The 18,890-nt window shown below is 46.0% G+C and overlaps 1 protein-coding gene across 3 annotated transcripts in view; it reads left to right on the top strand.

Moving 5' to 3' along the window:
* The first annotated feature begins 15,703 nt into the window (after positions 1–15,703).
* Positions 15,704–18,890, top strand: part of PRAG1 (PEAK1 related, kinase-activating pseudokinase 1) — a 47,378-nt gene continuing 44,191 nt past the window's right edge. Inside the window, exon 1 of one of the 3 annotated variants that reach the window (XM_040243187.1) lies at positions 15,704–15,819. The gene's annotated coding sequence lies outside the window, so the exon portion shown is untranslated. Of the gene's footprint in view, positions 15,820–16,043; positions 16,324–16,576; positions 16,998–18,890 lie in introns of those variants that run through there. The other 2 variants (XM_040243188.1, XM_040243189.1) reach the window with 2 other exon arrangements.

Here is an 18,890-nt window from a genome sequence, read left to right as displayed (position 1 = left end):
ATACAAAAGTGATCCAGGTGGAGAATAAACTAGGTAAGAGGACAAACAGACTAAATATTTTTTTGAAAAACATTGACAAAGACCATCAAAGACTCTAAAATACGGTTTATGACTCTTCTTAGATGCAAAGCTCACTCCTACAGGTTAAGAGAGGGTACAGAGCAAGTGTAAATCAGGGTATCTGGGTTTTAATCTCTCACTGTTGAGGCAAGAGCAAAAGAGAAAACTCTAAAATAATTAAGAACAATGAAGGGGCATGAAAGGGGAACAATAGGAATGGTATAGGAGTTCCAAGTGGACTGGATTAAGAGAGAAAGGGCATGGTGTGGGGAGTGGGGGAATGACCTAAAAATTAACTTGGAGAATGAATAGAATGTAGATAGTGGGGATGGGGTGAGAAAGAGCTTTATAGGTAGAACTGATTAGAAAAGAAAATATGGAAGGAAAAATTCGTTGGAAGGGTAAACACATCCAACAATGATGACAGATTTAAGGGAGTGTGTCTAAGATAAATTTGTGTACTGAATCTTAGGGGGAGACAAAGAGATATTTAAGGAAAATTTCCAAGAGTAGTGAAAGACTATGAACAGCTTCCCTGGAGCCCAAAGTGGACCTAGGGTCACCCTTTGGAGACAGAAAATGACAGCATTTGGAGAAAGTAAAATAAAATTTTACTTCACAAAGTAGTTGGAAACTGTACAGAATTTGCTAACCTTGAAGGATACAGACTATGTGTGTGTGTTTGTATATATCTATTCAAAAATGTGAATATAAATGCACAGTCTATACACACATCATAGGTTATTAAGAGGAACTAGGGATGTGTCTGTATTCTGAACAAGGGGTTAGCATCCCAAATGGCAATAATGCCTCTTCTTAAAACAGTATCTTTTCTAAGGTAAAGGAGGTTACTCCCCACCAACATAACCGACATGACCCAATATACCCAGTCTTGAGTCATATCTTAGACTGGGGATTCCACGACACACAGATGACATTTCTGAATAGAACCATATTCTGATAACCTAGTCCCCGAAAGACAGTCTCCTCCTCCTTAAAAGGTGTTCAGTTTTCCTTTGAAGTAGTTTGTATTCTAGTAAGAACTGACCTTGTTTTCTCTCTTAACTGTCTTATAAATCCACTATACTTTCTGATCTGTACATTTCTAGATATTCCTCCACCACTTGGAAATACTTAAATGGTGGAATTTGGGATAAGTGTTGAGAAGATCCTTCTGTTTTAGTGTAACTTTGGTTAAAAATAAGTGCACTATTAATATGCTGTTTTTAGAGACAATTTATTTTTGTATGTAGTATCATGTCAGAATATCTCAATTTTAGTTATTAGCTTGCTCTTTCTACACCACAGAGAGCCTGGGAGCTGTTGCTATGTATTACAAACAACAAGTTTCAATGTCATTCCTGAGTCTCTATACCCAGGAAAAAACAACAACAAGAAAAAACAGATTCAACTTTTTTAAACATTTGTTTTATAAAATGAGGGTTTTTTTTGTTTTTTTTTTTTTGGTATGAGGAAGAGATAGATGACTCTTATCAATATTTTGTTTAAAAAATATTTAAATTTGGACTTCCCTGACAGTCCAGTGGTTAAGATGCCATGCTTCCACTGCAGGGGCCTGGGTTCAGTCCCTGGTTGGCAAACTAAGACCCCAAGTGTCGCACAGCACGGCCGAAAAACAAATAATAAACAGAATAGAATAGCTGGCATAGCATTCAAAAAAAATATTTAAATTCCATTACACCGCAAAGCACAACTTTTATCATGACTGCTTTCTTCTAACAGAGAAACAGAAATAAACAACTTGGGGCCTTGATTTTGTATTTAATGGGCAACACATCCAAATTTTTTACAAAAGTATAAATGAAAGAGTGTGTGTGTGGGTGACAGGGGAGGGCAGTGAGGCAGACATTGGCCTGAAGAGCAGTGTCTGGTCGCCGTGGCTTCGGGAAAAGGGAAATGCCAGAAAGGTTTTGAGGAGAAGCATATCTGCCCTCTACCAAGAGTAGCCAAAAGGAGGTTTGCTGCCAAAAATAAAAGGACAAAGAGGCCGAGGAGGGCTGTGGGAGGGGTGTTCAAAATGGAGGGGATACATGTATACCTATGGACATGTATATAATAACTGGCACAACATTTTAAAAAATACTTAAATTCCATTAGAACCATAAAGCACAATTTTTATCATGATTCCTTTCTTCTAACAGAGAAACAGAAATAAACAACACAGGACATGTATACCTATGACCAATTCATATTGATGTATGGTAGAAACCATCCCAACATAAAGTAATTATCCTCCAATTAAAAAAAATAAAAGGACAAGGCATCACCTACACTCAAGACGCTGATATTGGCCAGGTGATTAACTCGCTATCTGCCCCAGTGCAAAGTAAACTGTTTCTTTGCCATGTGTTATATGTTTCATTTCTGAACATACAGGCTCAACACAATAGCACAGAAGCAGTTAATGAAATGAAACACAGCAGAAACCTCCACCCTGGCTGCTTTTGGAGCTTCGAGGATATTGGAGGTAATGTCTCAGAACCATGATGAACTCTCTCAGGGGTTCGTGCCTCCACGGCTTGCCCTGCATTTGGCACCGATAATCAAGCACTGGCTGGAATAACCATTATGATAATACAGCAGGGAAGTCTAGCTTCTCTTCTAGTGAGTGCCCTGACAGAAGGCTGGAATATTCAACTGGTGAGCACTCTGATGTGGATGTTAATGGCTCTATAAATGATTAAGTTGGACATACTCCAAAGTAGAAAAATCACAGATAAAATTTATGATTTTTTTTCTTTTCTCTTATCCTCTCTCTTTTTCTTTTTCCTTTCTATCTCTGTGTATCTTTATTGCTTCTCTCTCTCTTTCTTTCCTTCCTTCCATCCTTATTTACCTTACCTTTTCTTCTTTTCTTTCTTTTCCTTTTTATTATTAAAGAGGCACTGTGAGGATCATTCATAATAGTGAAATTAAGATACAGAAGGGACCTCAGCAATTATTTTCTCAAATCCTTCCATTTGTGGTATAGGCAAGAGACCTGGAACAAAAAGGTCTGGATTTTAGTCTTAGTGGCTCAGACAGTAAAGAATCTGCCTGCAATGTGGGAGACCAGGGTTTGATCCCTGGGTTGGGAAGATCTGGAGAAGGGACTGGCTATCCACTCCAGTACTCTTGCCTGGAAAACCACAGGGACAGAGGAGCCTGACGGGCTCCAGTCCTTGGGGTCGCATAGAGCTGGACATGACTGAGCAACTTTCACTTCACTTTACCACCTACCAGGTGTTATTTCCTGGGTAAATACACAATCTTCTTGAAGTCCAGTTTTCTCCTCTGTAAACTAGGACTGCTAGCTGGGGCCCACAGGAGCTCCACTGCCTCTCAGTTTGCGGCTCTTTGTGTTAACTCCACGATCGCCTTGGATCCTTCCTATTTGCCTCTGTAATCCCCACCCACGCCGCTTCCCCACAGACCCCTAAACCATCTCTCCCTTGCATTGTCTGTGTTCCCTCCATACCCATCCCTGAGACATCAGAGGATGGCAACTGATGCCAGAAAAGGCACTGGAGGAACTTACTCTGCTAAGTTCACACCAGCACATCTCCTGCCCCTCCAAGAGTATGAAATTAAACCACAACAGAACAGACATCCTTTCCCACATCCTGCTTCTGTCTCATGTCCTACCTCCCACATCCACATTTATCCTTGCAAACTCAACAACAATGTCAGTTCAAAAGGAAGACTTGTTTTACTTCCTAGATGATAGCATTTTCCTGCGCTGGGAACTTACCAAGCATGGTCCCTTTGGAGCACCTGCCACAATATAAGTACATGATCCTGTTTCACTCTGGCATCACCTCCCTCCTCCCCTCCATTTATACTATCGATTCAGAAAGTCAGGAAGCAGGTCTGTTTGGCTCAGTGCTGCATCATCAAGGCCTTGCTTAGAGTTTAGTATAGGGGGTGTCCTCAAACTAAGTGCCAAATGGATAAATGAATGGATTTAGCTTCTGATGGACTTCCCAGATGGCTCTAGTAGTAAAGAACCTGCCTGCCAATGTAGGAGACATAAGAGATGCAGGTTCAATCCCTGGGTTGGGAAGATCCTCTGGAGAAGGGCATGGCAACCCACTCCAGTATCCTTGCCTGGAGAAACCCATGGACAGAGGAGCCTGGTGGGCTATGGTCCATAGCGTTGCAAAGAGTCAGATACAACTGAAGTGACTTCACACACACACATGCTCTAGTATTACCCATCAATTACTGAGAGCGTATGCCAGGTGCTATAGGTTGATTGTTTGGGTCCCCCCAAAATTCATGTATTAAAACCTAACCCACAAAGTGATAGTACCAGGAGATGGGGGCTTTGAGGGGATGATTAGGTCATGAAAGTGGAGCCCTCATGAACAGGAATTATTACCTTTATAAAACAGAACCCCAGAGAGCTCCTTTACCCCTTCCACCATGTGAGGCTACAGCAAAGATACAGCATTCTATGACCCAGGAAGTGGGCTCTCACCAGACCCTGGATCTGCTGGTGTCTTGCTCATGGATTTCCCAGTCTTCAAAACAGTGAGAAATATTTACAAGCCACTGGTCTATGGTACGTTGTGATAGCAACCTGAATGGACTGAGACACGAGGTTCTCAACTAGGCATTTCACATAACTTAGCTTATTTAATTTTCAAAACAACCTTTCGGGGAAGATATCACTAGTTGTGTTTTACAGACAAAGAAATTGAAGCCAAGAAGGGACATCCAACTCAGCTTCCACAGTCAGGGAAGGTTTTCCAAAAGTGACGATGATGACACCACACTTAATTCCTTCCAAGTCCTGCTAAAATCAGTTTTAAGTGGATGACCTGATTGGATGACTGAGCACTTTAATAGGGAGAGACAGATAGATAGATTGACAGATGAGTGATATCTCACATATATGATCACACAATTGGTATTTATCAAGGCTCGATTAGCTATGGAAAATGTCAACAAATATGAGCAATAACCATCTGGAATAGATCTGGGCTAAGCTGGTTGACCATATAATGCATGGGGTTTTTTTTTCTTTTGCTTCTCCTCACTCCCCAAAGTACAGCTCTTTGGACACCAAAGACTGTCTGCTCTGGCTCTCTTAAGATAACTGATTCCAACCTGTCAAGCACAGGTTTAGCTGAATTTCAGCCTGGAAGATGTGGAATCTCTTTATTATCTCCTCTGTCATACAAGAGCATTGTAATGCCTGTTCTTTAATTGAATTACGAACAAAGCAACACTATGCCCTGATATGAAAAGTCACATTTATTTTCATTCTGGACGCTTGCTCTGCGGGATCACGCCAGTGAATGCTGCTGTCATCCCCACTCAGGCTTAGTCAGCTGAGTTGGAAGAGATTTTGTGTTTGTTTTATTTATTTATTTTTTTAAAGAAAAGAGATTAGTGAATACATGTCTGTTTGAAAGCAAACTCCTTTTTGAGCAAAACACCAGCTTGGAGCCCTGGTAATGAGTCCTCTCTCTCTCTCGTCATCTGGTGAGCCCTGACCTATGGGTGAGAATATGAGATAATAAAAGGTTTATTTAAAGGAGAATCAGAGATAAAACTCTACAATTCCCTCATCTCACAAATGCACAGTTTTCTTTTCCTTTTATGCTCTTGTGTTACATCTTTTTGGAAGCTGTTTTCTCATTCAAACCACCCCTACTGGGCAGGCATGTCTGGGAGAGCTGCAGGTGTCCCCTGGCCACGGCTCACAAAGCCCACTTGTAATCAGCGCCATCACGTGTCTTCTGACCCCCTTCCTACCCTGCTCTCTCCACATCTCTCCCAGCCAACCACCACTGCTACTTCTAAAAGGGAAAAAAACCAACGGCCAGTCAAAAGAGTTATTATCTTAAAGATTCCTTAACAAGGCCTGGGGCTTTCTAGAAAACTAGTTCAAGCTTTTGCGCTGCTGTCTCTTCTAGCCATTGGGTCCCCCTTCCCTCAGACACTCGCCACTGCAAACTTGTTGATTCTGCTACATTCTGTGGTCCCTGGGCACTCCACCGGTGTCCCTCCAGGAGCCTCACGGCCACTACTCTTAGACGCCAGCCCCGGTCAGGAATGTAAATCCACACGCAGATCATCCTGACTCCACAAAGTGCAGCACTGGTGACACTGTGTGCGATGCTAACTGGTAGTTTTAACACCACGGATCCGGAAGACAAATAAGTCATTGTTGTTGTGTTTTTTTCCCTCCAGTCTTCTATACTTGATTATTAACTGGTCTGCCTAGGCAAGTCTTTTCCCCACTACTTGACTGAGATGAAAAATGAGAACGTTCATTCTGTGACTTGGGAAGAAGTAATTTACTAGTAAGAGTCAGTGTTTGTAGAAAGTGCAGGGTTGGCATAGACAGATACTCTGTCAATTACGTACTCTGGACCTGAAATAGAAGGAGGCTGCTCACAACCTAGGAGAAGGCAATGGCACCCCACTCCAATACTCTTGCCTGGAGAATCCCATGGATGGAGGAGCCTGGTGGGCTGCAGTCCATGGGGTCGCAAGGACACGACTGAGCGACTTTCCTTTCACCTTTCACTTTCATGCATTGGAGAAGGAAATGGCAACCCACTCCAGTGTTCTTGCTTGGAGAATCCCAGGGACGGGGAAGCCTGGTGGGCTGCCGTCCGTGGGGTCACAGAGTCGGACACGACTGAAGCGATTTAGTAGCAGCAGCAGCAGCAGCAGCTCACAACCTGAAGGCCCTAGGTGGGAAGGTTTATTTTGCTCCCCCACATCACCACACCCCACCCCATGGAGCAATCAAGCAACATCTGTCTCTTGACTCAGTGCTTGCACTCAGAAACCTGAAAGGAGGAAGCAGGTTAGTTGTGGGTTTTTTTTTTTTTTTCAGTTTCACCATGTGGTATACCAAGGAGAGAAATAAGACCTCCCCTCAGAGTCCCTTGTATCAAAACAGGATTTTACTCCTGCAAAGTGCCAAAGCTGGTTATTGGTAAAATGCTCTGTGCCCAAAAAATTGTCCTGAGATCCTTTTGTGATATATTTCCTATGAGAAAAGTGAAAAAAAAAGGAAAAGGGACAAGGGACAAGTCCACCTCACTTCAGGGGTGAATATGCAAAGGAAACACTTTTTCAATAGGTTTAGATGGCAAATGCCATGTTCTTTTTAAATAAATGGAAAAAACCCTCCCCACCTTTTCTTCCCCCTATCATTGAAAAGTACTCAGGAAAAATTGATTTAGAGCACTGGCTTACCTTGTAAGTAAAAACCTCTAAGATATGGTCCATGGGATGACATCCTTATGGTTGGGTTTTGGCAACTGGTCTCAGAGGTAATGTTCCACAGAAGGCTTTCTGTAAAAGTCAACAACAACACAGAGGTTGGACACTCAGAAGCCTACTGACCTAGTAAAACTGAAACCGAAGCTGCCTTGGGGAAGACAAGGGGAAAGTCGCAGTGATGGGGCTATTGAGCCACGGTAAAGCATGCGATGTTTTCTCAACCCTGATTTATCTGGCAGCAAACAGCCTGGAGTTTGTGTGGTGGTAGAGAATTATGGATCCATCTATCTCCTACGGGAGTTTAAAAACCGATGGCCTTTTGAATGACTAAGCCCTTTGACCTAAAGACACATGAGATTTCTCAGACCTGCTGTATCTTTCACACACTGGCAGTTCTCTCAGAGTGACACAGGTGACCTCTCTCCATGTGTGATAAGATACATATAACATAAAATGGACTGGTTTAACATTTTTTCAGTGTGCAGCTCTGTGGCATTAAGCACATTCACATCGCTGTACAACCAGCATCACCATCCATCTCCAGAACTTCTTCATCTTCCCAAACTGAAACTGTACCCATTAAACAATAATTCCCCACTCCCCCTTCCCAAAGGTCCTGGCAACCAGCATTCTCCTTTCTGTCCCTAGGAATCTGACTACTCTAGGTACCTCATGCAGGTAAAATCATACAGCAATTGTCCTTTCTTGACTGGCTTACTTTACTTGGCATAATGCCCTTGAGGTAGCATGTATCGGAATTTCTTTCCTTTTAAAGACTAAATATTATTTCATCTTTCTCTTTTTATAAACAGCTTTATTGAGTATAATTTACTGAGTGTAAATTTCAACCATTTTTAGCATGCGATTTATCAAGTTGTCCAGTCATCATCACAATCTGGTTTTAGAACATTTTCATCATCTCAGTAAGATCACCTCCCTGCCCATGTACAGTTCATCATCACTCTAAATCTTTTTCCACTTTCCACCATAGGCAACCACTACTTTCTGTCTCTGAAAAGTTGCCTTCTCTGGACATTTCATGTATCTAGAATCATACACTTAGTCTTCTTTTGTGTCTGGCTTCTTTTACTTAGCACTTTGCATGTTTCTGAAGTCCGTCCATGCTGCCATATCTATCGGTATTTCACTCCTGTTTATTACTGAATAGTATTCCATTGTATGGATATGTCACTTGTTGTTTATCCATTGACCTGCTAATGGATATTTGGGTTGTTTCCACCTTTTAACTGTTACGAATAATGTTGTATGAATATTGGTGTTGTATGGACATACTTTCATTCCTCTTGGGTAGATATCTGGAAATGGATTAGCTGGGCCTTATGACAACTTTACAGTTAATGTTTTAAGAAATTGTCTACTGTCTTCCAAAGTGGATGTGCCATGAGGAGCTTTCCTTTCGGGTAACTAAACAGATCTTTCCAATGGGTTTGTTTTTATTTTGTGACCCTTCCCAATGTAAAATATTCTGCTGCTTTTCAACTCTGACCCCAGGTCAGTCAGAAAGTCAAGCAGTGGGCAGGATGAATTGATTCTTCAAATAGTTCTCATTTTCACATCCTTAACTCACAGCTGAGTTCACATTAAAACTAAACAACCTTTAAAGCTCAGAAGAAGGGTTGTAAAACAGTCTATGAGACCTCTGGCAAGTTATGTTGGTCATTTAGGGCCTCAGGGTCCCACTTGTCAGAGAAGATGAGACCAAGGTGACTTCTAATGTCCGTTAATGGCATCTATGGAGGTATCTATGGACCCACAACAATCCTTTGTTGGCTTTGAGATACTTAGTTTACACTGCCTGGGTGTGGAGGTGAAGAGTTTCTCAACCATGCATATGCACACTCAGGGAACTGGGACTTTCCCCTAAATGTGGCCCCTAAAATTGGAGAAACAGGGAGCAACAGATGAAAGAATGACCCTTTCTCTTCCTAAGGCGAGCTGAATGAAGCGACACTATGACCCTCTTATTCCAGTGAACTGCCTGGCATAACATGCATGGTGGACATTAATTAACATTCCTCTAAGGTCATATTTCTTTTGAGTTGATTTTTAAAAATCTTAATCATCTGTCTGGAAGTGGTAGCCTATATTACTCAGTGGAACTTGTTTATCTTAGAAACTGTATTAATTTCCTAGGGCTGCTCTAATAAAGTACAGTCATTCTTAAGGGGGCTGGTTCCAGGAGTGCCCCACATACTCAGACTCATGGATGCTCAAGTCCCTTATAAAATGACATAGTTCAACGAATATAATTTGGCCCTCTGTATCCCTAGGTTTCACATCTTTGGTTTTAACCAAACTGCAGATAGAAAGTCCTGGAAACAAAAGGCTGGCTGTACCAAAAACTGGGTAGCTTAAAACAACAGAAATTTATTGTCTCACACTGCTGGAGGCTGTAAGCCCCAAACCAGGCATTGCAGGGAACATGCTCTCTCTGACAGCTCCAGGGAAGGATCTTTCCTCCTGTCTTCCAACTCCTGGCATGCACTGGCAATCCTTGGCCTTCCTTGACTAGTAAATGCATCACTTGACTTACACGGCCTTTCTCCCACCGTGTCTTCATACTGTATTCCCTCTATGAGTCTGTCTTTTGATCCAAAATTTCCCCTTTTTATAAGGACACCAGTCATCTTGGGTGGTGCTTGTTGTTCAGTCGTGCAGTCATGTGTCTGACTTTGCAGCCCCATGGACTACAGTTGCACCAGGCTTCCCTATCCTTCACCATCTCCCAGGGCTTGCTCAAACTCATGTCCATTGAGTGATGCCATCAGGACCCACCCTAATGACTTCACTTAAATTTGGTCACATCTGTAAAGATCCTACTTCCAAATAAGGTCACATCTGAAGTACTGGGGGTTAAGAGTTAAACATATCTTTTGGGGGACTGGGCAGTATGGGAACAAGTTCAACTCATAACAGTAACAATTGGGGAAAAAATGAGGTTTACAATAAGGTATCTGTCACTGAATGCACATCTAACTGATATTATATTATAAAAGGGGGGGAAAGTGTTTTCCTTCTTCAACACCTGACATCTGAGTTCTATAGCTGCTGCTGCTGCTGCTGCTAAGTCGCTTCAGTCGTGTCCGACTCTGTGCGACCCCAGAGACGGCAGCCCACCAGGCTCCCCCGTCCCTGGGATTCTCCAGGCAAGAACACTGGAGTGGGTTGCCATTTCGAAACATAATAATCCTGAGCCCTTGACTCTCAGTCCCATCTGGGTTGAGATTCTGACATCTGCAGTCATTTAAACAACTGCCTTCAGTCTGGGGAGGGAGAGGATCTATTCAGTGCTTGGGATAAAATCCTGTAAATTATTTAACATGGTTTATCCTGGGTAGTGATTCCTAGGACTAAAGACAGGGAAGAATGGGATGCTGGGAATGGTTTTTTAAAAAATTGCGACACAAGGATATGATTCCACAATCACAGGAAGGGGATTAACCCATCAGATTACTTGAATTTCCACATCTTCGAGAAGGAAGAGAGAATTTCAGGTTGGCAATTGAAAGACCTGATTATCACTCAGGAGGAAAGAGAGAGACAGGTGTGGGGCCGTGTTCCCTTGCCAGAGTGAACTTTAACTGGCTTGCAGAGAGTATCATCTCTGCAGAAGGACAGAGAGAATCCAGAGGGGCTCCTCACAGCAGATTTTCAAAAGACCTTTTTCCCTTCTCTCCGTACACTCGCAGTCCTCTCCATGAGGGCTTGGGGACTCCAGCTGCCTCCCAGGCAGACGCAGCACAGCCCATGGCTCTCAGGAATTTCATCCTGTCTTACCAGCCATCACCCTTCTCTCCCTTCTAAATTCGCCTTTTCCCTCCCTGCACCCCGGTCAAGCCTATCTTTCCCACTCCATCTGTGCTCCCATTTGATGTACTTCTTCCATGGGGTCTGCTGTAAACCTCTGCTGTTAGAAGAAAAGTAACGAAGAATTTAAGCTGGTCTCAAATACGCAATGCAATGCCCCACGTGCAATACTGCACCATGTGCAATTAGCAGAAACCTGGAATTGTCTTGATAATGCTTCTCCCTTCCCTCTAAGAGACCTCTTTTCACATGGCTCTGGGTTACACATGGTCTGGAAGAGAGTTCCTCTGTTTCCTGGCCTCCCCTAGACCACCACGTTTCTAGTCTTTCCCCTCTTTGTCTCGTCTTTGCTCCTTCCTCGCCGTGCCCCTCCAAGTTCTTTCATTTCTCCTGTGGCTCCAGACACCACTCTACCAGGAGAACTTCATCCAACAGATGGCTATCCCACGCTTCAGACTCCAGAGACCACAGATGAAGTCCTTTGACTTCCTTATTTGTACTAATGACACCAACCTTCTACCAGTCTCTTGAGGCAGAAGTTCTGTTGATTTTCTTTGATTTTCCTCCTCTCCCTCAGCCACAGCACTCATCAGGAAGCATCCAGTCCCCGTATCTCCCTCTCGATGTCTTTCCAAACCATCCATCCAACATCCACACTTTCCATTCCTCCTGCCACATTCCTTATCAAGTCCTGACCTCCCACCTGGACCAGGGTTAGACGCTCTAAGCCTGTCTCCTTGTCTCCAATTTCTTCTTCCATTTTCTGATCCACTTGAGATACAAGATCCAGATAACGCTAATAAAAAATTAACTTGGAGAGCGTCATTCAGTTGTTCAGAAATGTCAATCCTCTCCCGCTGGTTTACTTGAAAAGCGAGTCTTTCCTGTCCAGTGCCCCACGCCATCTCCAGGCTTGTCTCCAATAATTATGTTCCAGTCAGATTGGATAAGAAATCTCTCAAAGTCTTCTGCCTCGCCCACGTCCATTCCTTGGAAGATGCCATTCCCTTGGGCTGGAAAGTCCCCACTGTTCACAAACTGGAATCCTTATCCTGCAAAGCCTCTTCTTCCCTGAAGCCACTTTGTGTTTTTGTCTTTTCTTCCTTTGAATTCTCACCGCCCCTAGCTTATCTTCCTCTCCTAGAGCTTATATTTGCCTCTCTTTCATCTTTCTTTTTTCCCCTATATGCCCTCATCCTGTGCTACATAAGGAGAAGGCACTCAGTAAATGTTTCTATTATTTGAGGTCACTTCTCCGGTTGGGAAGATACAGGTTTCGATTACTTTGGTCCAATCTTGACACTAACCCCTCCAGTACCCCTGCTAGCATTATTTTCTCTGTATAACTTAATGATGTGCACTTCCTCATCTTACCTTTTCTCCTTTCTAATTCCAAATTATTTCACCTTATCCACACCAAAGCACACCACCTGCCCCAGCATTTGTCCTAATTTCCTCAAATTTAACTGCTCTCTTATGCAGACTGGTGCTCCAGGATGAAAGCCCTGAAGGGAATCGCTCTTCTTTGAGGTCTGATGTGTATCAGGGAAGCCAAACCCTGCAGTTAAAAATGTCGTGAAAATGAACTGATAAGTAGCTAGAAGCAAAATGCTGAGTATACACAAATTCCACTGCAGTGCAGAGCGCAGTTTGGAAGTTCAAGCAAGAATTGTTTATTAAAATGCATGAGCTTCCATAGCTTCACCGAGGAGGAGATAACATACTTAACAGTTACTGGTGGAGCACTGCATACGAGAATGGGTATTTTGTGTGGATCTAAGCAACTCTTGAAGTATTTTTTTAAATTCTTTTCATTAGGCTAGAAGAAGCCAGCTTTAAGGCCATGTCACTGGCATTAAAAGATGTATATTATACGTCAGCAACTACAGCATTTACTTCATGTGAGCATAGCAAGAGGCTTGAAAACACAGTTTATTTTGCAGAGACTGCATTAATCCTTCAGTTGCTGTCCCATGCCACAGAACTGCCAATTCTGCCATACTATAGAGCCTTTGCAGTGAAGTGAAAGTTGCTCAGTCATGTCCAGCTCTTTGCAACCCCATGGACTATACAGTCCATGGAATTTTCCAGGTCAGAATTCTGGAGTGGGTAGCTGTTTCCTTCTCCAGGAGATCTTCCCAACCCAGGGATTAAATCCAGGTTTCCCACATTGCAGGCGAATTCTTTGCCAGCTAAGCCATAAGGGAAGCCCAAGAATATGGGAGTGGGTAGCCTATCCCTTCTCCAACGGATCTTCCTGATCTAGGAATTGAACCGGGGTCTCCTGCGTTGCAGGTGGATTCTTTACCAACTGAGCTATCAGGGAAGCCTTTACTTCTTATAATTACGTATTTTAACCTGTTAATATACTAGAGACAAATTAAGCAAAGAGAAGGAAAAAAGTGGGAACAAGAGGTCCTCCTGTGTGCTCCCTTCTTGGGGTGGGTGTCCTCAGTGGGGCTTTACAGAGGAAGAATGTAAAACCTTTACAGAAGAAATATCCAACTTGAATCATGGGGACTAGGAACTTCTAAAACACAGGGTTTTTCCCTCTTCCATTTTAATGGAATGGAAGCTTCCCAGATGGCACAGTGGTAAAGAATCCACCTGCCAATGCAGGAGATTCAAGAGACGCGAGTTCGATCGCTGGGTGGGGAAGGTCCCCTGGAGTAGAAAATGACAACCCGCTCCAGTATTCTTGTCTGGGAAATCCCGTGGACTGAGAAACCTGGTGGGCTGTAGTCCATGGGGTTCCAGAGTCAGACACGACTGAGCACACTCATGCACACCTTCTAACAGAACTGCAAGCACCTCCTGATGTCATTTTTATATTTCTCCAGCGACTTTGTCTCTACTGCTTTTCAACACCTTCCCCTCCTGGTTTCTCTGTAAACAAATGGGACTGACCCTTCAATTTTGCTGGCTGCTGTTGGAGCCTAAACTGAGTTTTCTTTCCATGTTTGTTCAAATGGTTTCCCATCATTTCGAGAAGAAAGAAAAACAGAGCTGGATGACCAGTACTAGGGAACAGTAGTGTGGCAGAGTGGAACTGCCCATCGGAGGAGCCAGACTGCCCTTGGTTCCAATCCCAGGACCAAGGCCTGTCAGTCCATGGGTCCTGGCAAATCATACGGCCCTGTGCACCATAGTCCTCTCTTTGAAATGAGGATGATGTCCCTCTCATGGGGTTGCTTGGCATAGGGTAGGTATTTGACAAATGTTAATTCTACTTCACTAAACCTTAACCCCCCAGTTCTATTCATACTCAGCAGAAATTAGTGACATTGGAGCAAAGGAAGTTTTTGTTTATTTATTTTTTAATATCCCTGCTAACAGTCTCCATTTCTCACACAGAAGCCAAATCTCAAATACATGTCTTCTCCCCACCCTCACCCCACCTGCCCTGCCATGTCAATGCCAGGTCACTAGGTAAGCCCAGGGATCTCAAGGAGAACCAGCCTCCTCATCTGGGATGGGTGGAGGCTCACAAGCGAATCCTGATGGGTTCCCTGGAGGAGGAGGACCTGCTGGAGTTACTGGACTCACTGCCTCTCTGGGGAGGAGGAAGGAGCACCCAGAAAGCCACAGGTGTTCTTCGAGGTCTTTTCTTCCTATTCCATTCCCCAATTTCTCCCTACCAGGCAGGCACAAGGTGGTGACCTGGATGCAGGTTCCCTGGAGAAACACCCAGGTCAAGGTTCAAGCCTGTTGCAGGCGGCAAGAGGAAGGGAGAGGACTGTCTGGGTCATAGGCTGTCATACTCTTTGTTAAACGATTTCTAGCCCTAGGACTATCTCGAACTCATTCTATCCCGGTGAATGAGTCACTAACCGGAAATGGTGTAAACACAGGTGTAATACCGGCCTAAGAAGCCCTGGCTCTCCGCGGTTGGAGGAAGACCAGCTCTTCCTACAACAACCCTTGCCTTCCACTTTCAGAAAACTGAAGTTCAAGGCATTACGCCAGGTGCCTGAAGCATCAGTCGAGGGACTGAGGACTCCCAGTCAGGCTGGGTGGCGCGTCAGCCTCCTCCTACCCGCAGCAAGTCATTGACAATTTCGGGGCCCACGCAACTTTCGGGACGCGTCTGGGTTCCTGATTTCATCATTCCCCTGCGCACCCCCAGATCTGGGACTGTACCCTCCACCGCCTCTCCCTCGTCCTCTCCGGGTCTGGCAGAGCAGGCTGGACGAAGGGATGCAGGACACCTACATACCTACGCGCACGTTATGGGAAAGGGAAGGCTGCAGACACCGAAACTCGTCCCTGCAGAGCCCCGTGGGGCCATCCTTGGAAAAAGGTGCAAAGGGGCGCTCACTCCCGGGTCGGACGGCGCCAAGTATCGGGCCGGGGGCGGAGCCTCCGTCTGGAGCCGGAGGGAGGGGCGGGGCGGGGATCGCCAGGAGGCGTCGGGGGTCGGGGAGCGAGCCCGCCGGCTGGGGGCGCGGGGCGGCGGCCCGGACCGCGGAGGTGCGGCGGAGCCCGGCGGGCGGCGCCACCGGAGGCGGGAGGGGGCGGAGCCGCGCTCGCAGCTGCCACCCGGCCGCCGGGCCCGGGCAGAAGACGCCGCCCGCGGCCGGGCACGCACCGCGCGCACACTCTCCAAACAATGCTCCGAGGCGCCCAGCAGGGCGGCTGGCGGCTCGGAGACCCGCGGCGAGGCCGGGGGAGCGCAGCCCCGAGGTGAGCCCGCGGCGCCTTCTCCCAAATCGGCCTCTTTTTTTTGTCTGGCAAACGTGGCCGCAGAGGGGAGCTCCGGGGGAGCGCGGCGATTGTGGAGCAGGCGACCCCCGTCGGCGTCCCCCGGGGGTGACAGGCGGTCGCTGGAGGAGGGTGGAGCGTTCGGACCGCGTGCGCCCGGGGTTGCGCCCGAGGTGGAAGGGCCGAGCCCGGGCTAGGGGGTGGAGGGGCGGAGGGGAAGGACCGGGGAGCCAGAGGTATGTTTCGATGCGTTCGAGAATCGCGCTCTTTCGGAAGGGAAACTTTCCTCGAGTTCCGGCAGCGGAACCGACTGCTCTGGTCTAGCTGGTCTGGCTGCTGGACTTGGGGCAGGAGACCGGAGCGCTTTGGGGATTGCTATTGTGGAGACTGCCGTTCCGCGGCTGCAGGATTGTCACAGGAACAGAGAGGGAGAGACCGCTCGGCGGCTCGGATCGGGACCCCGGGCGTGATGCTTTGGGACGCCAGGTTAGTAGCTGCCTCTTAGGCAGCCCGCAGTTGGATGCCAGCCTGGGGGTCTCCAGGGGGAACTAGACGATACCTTTTTCCTGAGCGGTGGCGGAGCCCTCTGAGAGGCTACCGTGGGCACGTTGTTAACCTTTGCTTATGTTGCCTCCTCCTCCCCCGCCACAGACACACAAAATAGAATCACTCACTCAGACACACACACACATACACACACACACAGAGAGAGACAGACAGACAGACAGACAGACAGACAGACAGAGAGAAAATAGAATCTCTCCACTTTCCGGTCCTCAGTGAGAACGCGAGGAGGCAGGGCCGGCTGACTGTATTTCTCTCAGGTGAAGCTCAGCCAGTGAGCACATGGCTTTGCAGAGCCCAGAGCAAAGCCCAAAGGTCTAGGAGGGAGGAGTTTTGCAGGGCATCCAGCCCAGAGTCAGGTTGGGAAGGCCCTATTGATCACTGGCCTGAAAAACCCCTTCCCCTTTTGAGCCGGAAATTTGACAGGAAGCACTGGGGAATTCTGCGGTTATTTCGCTATCTTGGGGTCTTGAGGAATGCGGGTATCTTCCTTACTGGTTTAGATTGTAGTGGGTCTAACCCACAAAAACCACATTCCTGCTGATGAGATTAGATTACATAGCGCTGGAGAAGGAAAAAAGAAAATAAAAAGTTGGGTGAGTAGCATGACTTACCCTCTGTGCGTGTGGGTGGTGGTGGGGAGACAGGAGGTAAGGCCTTTACTTACTCCTTTCTGCCTGGGCAACCCCTGTCAATGGAGTGTTGAAATCCAGACAAATTTCCATAAATATACCTCTTTTGCATTCTTTTAATTGTATTTAAATGTATTTAATTGTAAAAAATAGATAAATTTTTTTTAGATGACTGTTTTCCAGAATTCTCTCACTTCAGGGTAAGGCATGTGCAACTTTCAGTGCAAGTGTGAAGGGCATTTGGAGCCCAGAGATTTGATTTTGTGGATCTGGTCATCATTGTTTGGATTCTTTATCCTATGATGTGGGTGTGTATCTGACAGCTTCAGTCTTGCACGTTTTAGCCACGACTGGTGCAGAAGTTTGCAGAGGCAAAGATATTTTATCATGACTTGGATCAGAAAGAATGTTAAGATCTTTTTCTAATCTTACACTGCTGCCTCCCACTGAAATGGGGGAATTTGCATAATTCTGAGGGCTGCCTGCCCTTGGAGGTAAGGAATGTGGGCTGGGAAGGTGCCATTCCCAGGCGGTGGAGAGCTGGCACCACGAGGCAGGCAACGCTCATGCTTGGTGAGTGCCACTTAAGTTTTTCCACTGTCTTTTGACTTAAAATAAATAGATAGTTCCAAGCCCAGAACCTCTCTAGACAGAGAGAATCCTTTCTGGCTTGATGTAGTGATAAATTCTGTTTGCTGTGACTGAGGAACCAGTTTTAACAGGATGTGTAGTGAGTCAGTGATGGTAAGGAGCCCAGGGCTTCATTTCATTCTTTTTCCCAGAAAAACGTTTTCCAGTCTCTGAGCGGTTGGCGTAGTGAAAGTTGTACCCACCGTCGGAGAATTTCAGAGCTGAGGATGGGAGCGAGGAGGGTGTTCAGGAACTGGTGACGGGTTTTGAAGGAAGCTTCCTGAATGTTGGTAATCCAGCCTGAAGTCCCAGGGCTGGAGTGAGCCATCTGCTCACAGGAGGGACCTTTGGCACCAAGCAACCATAACACATTTGGGTCAGTTATCTGAGCAGGAAATGATGTGTGGCCACCCCACGTGGCTTTCTTTGCCCCCCACTCTGTGGATGCCTCACTCCTCAGACAGCCCAGCCCTGTGAGGAGCTGCAGGAAGGAGGTGAGCCCACTCAGACCAGATTCCCAAGCTCTCTCCCTCCATCCTGTCTGGGGTGTGGAAGCCTCTGCCTGCAGTAGAGGGGGCCAGGATTCCCAGGAAAGGACCTCTCCCTGCCTCAGGGCAAGGGTATGGAGCTTTGCCTTACTGAACAACAAAATGCCTCCTCTACTTTTTCCTCTTTCCAAAATCCTCCCTGGCCTGGGATTGTGAGAGAAAGAAAAACCCTTGCTTTCATCCTCTGCTTGTTGAAGCTTAGTGACCTCTTCTGGGGAACTTGGCAAGGAACAAACCTGCCACTTGGGTATATTTATAGGAGGAGGAGAAGCCAACTTGTAATCATCTTGATGCAGAAGATCCTAACGATGGTCACGAAGGACAGATACTTGTCTTTATTTCAGAGAGTTCATTTAGCTTAAAGATACAGTGGGCTTCCTGGTTAGCTTTGGAGGGACAAAGAGGCCCAATGTAGCTTCAGCTCTCATTGAGTCGGCACCCTGGTCTGCAAGTGTGGGAGACCAGAAAGAGAGCTCTTCCCATAGAGATTCTGGAATGATCTTTGGGGCTCCTGGCTCATTCCACCTGGTTAGTCCTGTTGATGGTAGGGAGAGCAGCAACCTCAGAGCCAGTTCTCACGAGAGGAAAGCGGAAAGCAGACCCTGGGGCCAAACCCTCTCTATTTAATGAGTCTGTTCACTGTAGATTCTTCAGGATGATTTTCTCCTGAACACTGTCC

The sequence above is a fragment of the Oryx dammah genome, unplaced genomic scaffold, assembly GCF_014754425.2.
Source record: "Oryx dammah isolate SB20612 unplaced genomic scaffold, SCBI_Odam_1.1 HiC_scaffold_7, whole genome shotgun sequence".
In the NCBI taxonomy this organism is placed as follows: Eukaryota; Metazoa; Chordata; class Mammalia; order Artiodactyla; family Bovidae; genus Oryx; species Oryx dammah.
This window is presented reverse-complemented; position numbering and strand designations above follow the sequence as displayed.